Below are 6,813 nucleotides of genomic sequence, written 5' to 3' on the forward strand. Positions count from 1 at the left end.
GCTTCTTTCCAAACGTCCCGTTCAACATCAAAGCTCTCAGCTCTCACCACCTTCCCACAGAAGCATTTTGCAAGCTGACAACACAGTCTATTCTCATCTGCATTCTTTCAAAACAAACACAGATCTTTTCAAATACACAAGTAACTCATATTCATTGGGGACGTTTATTCATTCCCAAAGTAACTCACTTCTAACAATCCATGTACACACATAAATATCTTTATTTGAGTAACCAATTAAAACCACACGTTCCATCACGTCCTATAGAAATAAGTGACACACCAATACTAAATCGGTAATATTGACCACGAATAAAGCTGACAATGCTCTAGAGTTGCAACGAGTTTCAAAATTATGAATAGACGTTTAGAGTTTCAAAGAGCGCCAAAGCGTAATGCTTCTTCAAGTAAGACACAACTACTGCCTGAAAAGGCATTTGGAGAAGTCAACGCTATTGAATAGATCTGGCAGTAATATTACGTAGACGGAGAGGGCGGTTTCTTTTGAACTCTGGCTTCGGTCTTTGCAGCTTATGAAAATAGGGAAAGTCATGTTTGTTTTGCTGTTAGAGGGTTCATCTGTCTGTAAGAAATTATTTGTAGAAATGTAGCTGTGCAGAAAGAACACCGACGCCTTTTCCTTAGCATTATTAGCCGTTCGAATTGAAAATAGAAGCCCTATTCTCTTCAGACTGTATCCAATGGTATGCATCTATTAGTGGGTTTTCGAGGTATAGTCTTTGTACCTTGACCAAACTGTTGGATTTAATTACAAAGTAGATTAATCCGAAAGGACAACAATGTTCCTTGTCGCATAGGAACGGAAGTGTGTTTCTTGTAAAAACAGAAGATGGCTCTACGTTGTACTGTCTCACTTTCCAGATTGATGGTAGACACTGAGAACGTAGTGTCTGCTTATCCATCAGCACAACAATAGCTTTGAACAAACAAAAACCGACTCAATCAGTACCACTCAGAAGATCTACTACGCACAGTACAGTCTAAGCACGCACAACTGTTCTTAAATACAGCAATTCTGACAGCTCAGCTGGCATGAGTTATCATTGCTTGTCAAAACACTTAATCGACATGCAAATTGAAGCAGCTTGTGACACGGATTTGCAGATGGGCGTGTCATCACAAGCGTATAAAACAGCCTTGTCTCCTGGATTAGACATCAGTTTTCTGAAATCAACCTACTATCAACATTATGGAAAAGTTTGCCCTTTACGCTGAACTGTACGAGGCCGAGAGCCGTTTCAAGAAAGCATGTGAGCAGGTTGTCTTGTTGAATGACAAGCTTGAAGGCCTGCAGCATCGATATGACAAGGCCCGTCAAGAAAACCACCGTTCATTCCGTTACAACCTCCGTCTCCGAATGGCCAGTGTGGAAGGCGTTCGCAATGCATACTACGAGTATGCTTGTGAAAAGGCCGAGAAAATAGCTGAGCTCAGATATTACGTCGCTGTCGACACCGAGGCCGCATCTGAAGACTACGAGAGCGACACCACCATGGAACACTAAATGCTCCATCACCTGACATCTCCTTTCTCTTCAGTATCAAGACCAAAAGCTCTTGTCAGAGCTACACAAATATCACAAAAGAATGCTATGAACATGAACTGCTTCATTCCAAACGTCCCGTTCAACATCAAAGCTCTCAGCTCTCACCACCTTCCCACAGAAGCATTTTGCAAGCTGACAACACAGTCTATTCTCATCTGCATTCTTTCAAAACAAACACAGATCTTTTCAAATACACAAGTAACTCATATTCATTGGGGACGTTTATTCATTCCCAAAGTAACTCACTTCTAACAATCCATGTACACACATAAATATCTTTATTTGAGTAACCAATTAAAACCACACGTTCCATCACGTCCTATAGAAATAAGTGACACGCCAATACTAAATCGGTAATATTGACCACGAATAAAGCTGACAATGCTCTAGAGTTGCAACGAGTTTCAAAATTATGAATAGACGTTTAGAGTTTCAAAGAGCGCCAAAGCGTAATGCTTCTTCAAGTAAGACACAACTACTGCCTGAAAAGGCATTTGGAGAAGTCAACGCTATTGAATAGATCTGGCAGTAATATTACGCAGACGGAGAGGGCGGTTTCTTTTGAACTCTGGCTTCGGTCTTTGCAGCTTATGAAAATAGGGAAAGTCATGTTTGTTTTGCTGTTAGAGGGTTCATCTGTCTGTAAGAAATTATTTGTAGAAATGTAGCTGTGCAGAAAGAACACCGACGCCTTTTCCTTAGCATTATTAGCCGTTCGAATTGAAAATAGAAGCCCTATTCTCTTCAGACTGTATCCAATGGTATGCATCTATTAGTGGGTTTTCGAGGTATAGTCTTTGTACCTTGACCAAACTGTTGGATTTAATTACAATGTAGATTAATCCGAAAGGACAACAATGTTCCTTGTCGCATAGGAACGGAAGTGTGTTTCTTGTAAAAACAGAAGATGGCTCTACGTTGTACTGTCTCACTTTCCAGATTGATGGTAGACACTGAGAACGTAGTGTCTGCTTATCCATCAGCACAACAATAGCTTTGAACAAACAAAAACCGACTCAATCAGTACCACTCAGAAGATCTACTACGCACAGTACAGTCTAAACACGCACAACTGTTCTTAAATACAGCAATTCTGACAGCTCAGCTGGCATGAGTTATCATTGCTTGTCAAAACACTTAATCGACATGCAAATTGAAGCAGCTTGTGACACGGATTTGCAGATGGGCGTGTCATCACAAGCGTATAAAACAGCCTTGTCTCCTGGATTAGACATCAGTTTTCTGAAATCAACCTACTATCAACATTATGGAAAAGTTTGCCCTTTACGCTGAACTGTACGAGGCCGAGAGCCGTTTCAAGAAAGCATGTGAGCAGGTTGTCTTGTTGAATGACAAGCTTGAAGGACTGCAGCATCGATATGACAAGGCCCGTCAAGAAAACCACCGTTCATTCCGTTACAACCTCCGTCTCCGAATGGCCAGTGTGGAAGGCGTTCGCAATGCATACTACGAGTATGCTTGTGAAAAGGCCGAGAAAATAGCTGAGCTCAGATATTACGTCGCTGTCGACACCGAGGCCGCCTCTGAAGACTACGAGAGCGACACCACCATGGAACACTAAATGCTCCATCACCTGACATGTCCTTTCTCTTCAGTATCAAGACCAAAAGCTCTTGTCAGAGCTACACAAATATCACAAAAGAATGCTATGAACATGAACTGCTTCATTCCAAACGTCCCGTTCAACATCAAAGCTCTCAGCTCTCACCACCTTCCCACAGAAGCATTTTGCAAGCTGACAACACAGTCTATTCTCATCTGCATTCTTTCAAAACAAACACAGATCTTTTCAAATACACAAGTAACTCATATTCATTGGGGACGTTTATTCATTCCCAAAGTAACTCACTTCTAACAATCCATGTACACACATAAATATCTTTATTTGAGTAACCAATTAAAACCACACGTTCCATCACGTCCTATAGAAATAAGTGACACACCAATACTAAATCGGTAATATTGACCACGAATAAAGCTGACAATGCTCTAGAGTTGCAACGAGTTTCAAAATTATGAATAGACGTTTAGAGTTTCAAAGAGCGCCAAAGCGTAATGCTTCTTCAAGTAAGACACAACTACTGCCTGAAAAGGCATTTGGAGAAGTCGACGCTATTGAATAGATCTGGCAGTAATATTACGTAGACGGAGAGGGCGGTTTCTTTTGAACTCTGGCTTCGGTCTTTGCAGCTTATGAAAATAGGGAAAGTCATGTTTGTTTTGCTGTTAGAGGGTTCATCTGTCTGTAAGAAATTATTTGTAGAAATGTAGCTGTGCAGAAAGAACACCGACGCGTTTTCCTTAGCATTATTAGCCGTTCGAATTGAAAATAGAAGCCCTATTCTCTTCAGACTGTATCCAATGGTATGCATCTATTAGTGGGTTTTCGAGGTATAGTCTTTGTACCTTGACCAAACTGTTGGATTTAATTACAATGTAGATTAATCCGAAAGGACAACAATGTTCCTTGTCGCATAGGAACGGAAGTGTGTTTCTTGTAAAAACAGAAGATGGCTCTACGTTGTACTGTCTCACTTTCCAGATTGATGGTAGACACTGAGAACGTAGTGTCTGCTTATCCATCAGCACAACAATAGCTTTGAACAAACAAAAACCGACTCAATCAGTACCACTCAGAAGATCTACTACGCACAGTACAGTCTAAACACGCACAACTGTTCTTAAATACAGCAATTCTGACAGCTCAGCTGGCATGAGTTATCATTGCTTGTCAAAACACTTAATCGACATGCAAATTGAAGCAGCTTGTGACACGGATTTGCAGATGGGCGTGTCATCACAAGCGTATAAAACAGCCTTGTCTCCTGGATTAGACATCAGTTTTCTGAAATCAACCTACTATCAACATTATGGAAAAGTTTGCCCTTTACGCTGAACTGTACGAGGCCGAGAGCCGTTTCAAGAAAGCATGTGAGCAGGTTGTCTTGTTGAATGACAAGCTTGAAGGACTGCAGCATCGATATGACAAGGCCCGTCAAGAAAACCACCGTTCATTCCGTTACAACCTCCGTCTCCGAATGGCCAGTGTGGAAGGCGTTCGCAATGCATACTACGAGTATGCTTGTGAAAAGGCCGAGAAAATAGCTGAGCTCAGATATTACGTCGCTGTCGACACCGAGGCCGCCTCTGAAGACTACGAGAGCGACACCACCATGGAACACTAAATGCTCCATCACCTGACATGTCCTTTCTCTTCAGTATCAAGACCAAAAGCTCTTGTCAGAGCTACACAAATATCACAAAAGAATGCTATGAACATGAACTGCTTCATTCCAAACGTCCCGTTCAACATCAAAGCTCTCAGCTCTCACCACCTTCCCACAGAAGCATTTTGCAAGCTGACAACACAGTCTATTCTCATCTGCATTCTTTCAAAACAAACACAGATCTTTTCAAATACACAAGTAACTCATATTCATTGGGGACGTTTATTCATTCCCAAAGTAACTCACTTCTAACAATCCATGTACACACATAAATATCTTTATTTGAGTAACCAATTAAAACCACACGTTCCATCACGTCCTATAGAAATAAGTGACACACCAATACTAAATCGGTAATATTGACCACGAATAAAGCTGACAATGCTCTAGAGTTGCAACGAGTTTCAAAATTATGAATAGACGTTTAGAGTTTCAAAGAGCGCCAAAGCGTAATGCTTCTTCAAGTAAGACACAACTACTGCCTGAAAAGGCATTTGGAGAAGTCGACGCTATTGAATAGATCTGGCAGTAATATTACGTAGACGGAGAGGGCGGTTTCTTTTGAACTCTGGCTTCGGTCTTTGCAGCTTATGAAAATAGGGAAAGTCATGTTTGTTTTGCTGTTAGAGGGTTCATCTGTCTGTAAGAAATTATTTGTAGAAATGTAGCTGTGCAGAAAGAACACCGACGCGTTTTCCTTAGCATTATTAGCCGTTCGAATTGAAAATAGAAGCCCTATTCTCTTCAGACTGTATCCAATGGTATGCATCTATTAGTGGGTTTTCGAGGTATAGTCTTTGTACCTTGACCAAACTGTTGGATTTAATTACAATGTAGATTAATCCGAAAGGACAACAATGTTCCTTGTCGCATAGGAACGGAAGTGTGTTTCTTGTAAAAACAGAAGATGGCTCTACGTTGTACTGTCTCACTTTCCAGATTGATGGTAGACACTGAGAACGTAGTGTCTGCTTATCCATCAGCACAACAATAGCTTTGAACAAACAAAAACCGACTCAATCAGTACCACTCAGAAGATCTACTACGCACAGTACAGTCTAAACACGCACAACTGTTCTTAAATACAGCAATTCTGACAGCTCAGCTGGCATGAGTTATCATTGCTTGTCAAAACACTTAATCGACATGCAAATTGAAGCAGCTTGTGACACGGATTTGCAGATGGGCGTGTCATCACAAGCGTATAAAACAGCCTTGTCTCCTGGATTATACATCAGTTTTCTGAAATCAACCTACTATCAACATTATGGAAAAGTTTGCTCTTTACGCTGAACTGTACGAGGCCGAGAGCCGTTTCAAGAAAGCATGTGAGCAGGTTGTCTTGTTGAATGACAAGCTTGAAGGACTGCAGCATCGATATGACAAGGCCCGTCAAGAAAACCACCGTTCATTCCGTTACAACCTCCGTCTCCGAATGGCCAGTGTGGAAGGCGTTCGCAATGCATACTACGAGTATGCTTGTGAAAAGGCCGAGAAAATAGCTGAGCTCAGATATTACGTCGCTGTCGACACCGAGGCCGCCTCTGAAGACTACGAGAGCGACACCACCATGGAACACTAAATGCTCCATCACCTGACATCTCCTTTCTCTTCAGTATCAAGACCAAAAGCTCTTGTCAGAGCTACACAAATATCACAAAAGAATGCTATGAACATGAACTGCTTCTTTCCAAACGTCCCGTTCAACATCAAAGCTATCAGCTCTCACCACCTTCCCACAGAAGCATTTTGCAAGCTGACAACACAGTCTATTCTCATCTGCATTCTTTCAAAACAAACACAGATCTTTTCAAATACACAAGTAACTCATATTCATTGGGGACGTTTATTCATTCCCAAAGTAACTCACTTCTAACAATCCATGTACACACATAAATATCTTTATTTGAGTAACCAATTAAAACCACACGTTCCATCACGTCCTATAGAAATAAGTGACACGCCAATACTAAATCGGTAATATTGACCACGAATAAAG

This window comes from Haliotis rufescens, unplaced genomic scaffold (genome assembly GCF_023055435.1).
Source record: "Haliotis rufescens isolate VD_foot unplaced genomic scaffold, xgHalRufe1.0.p SCAF_18, whole genome shotgun sequence".
Lineage (NCBI taxonomy): Eukaryota > Metazoa > Mollusca > Gastropoda > Lepetellida > Haliotidae > Haliotis > Haliotis rufescens.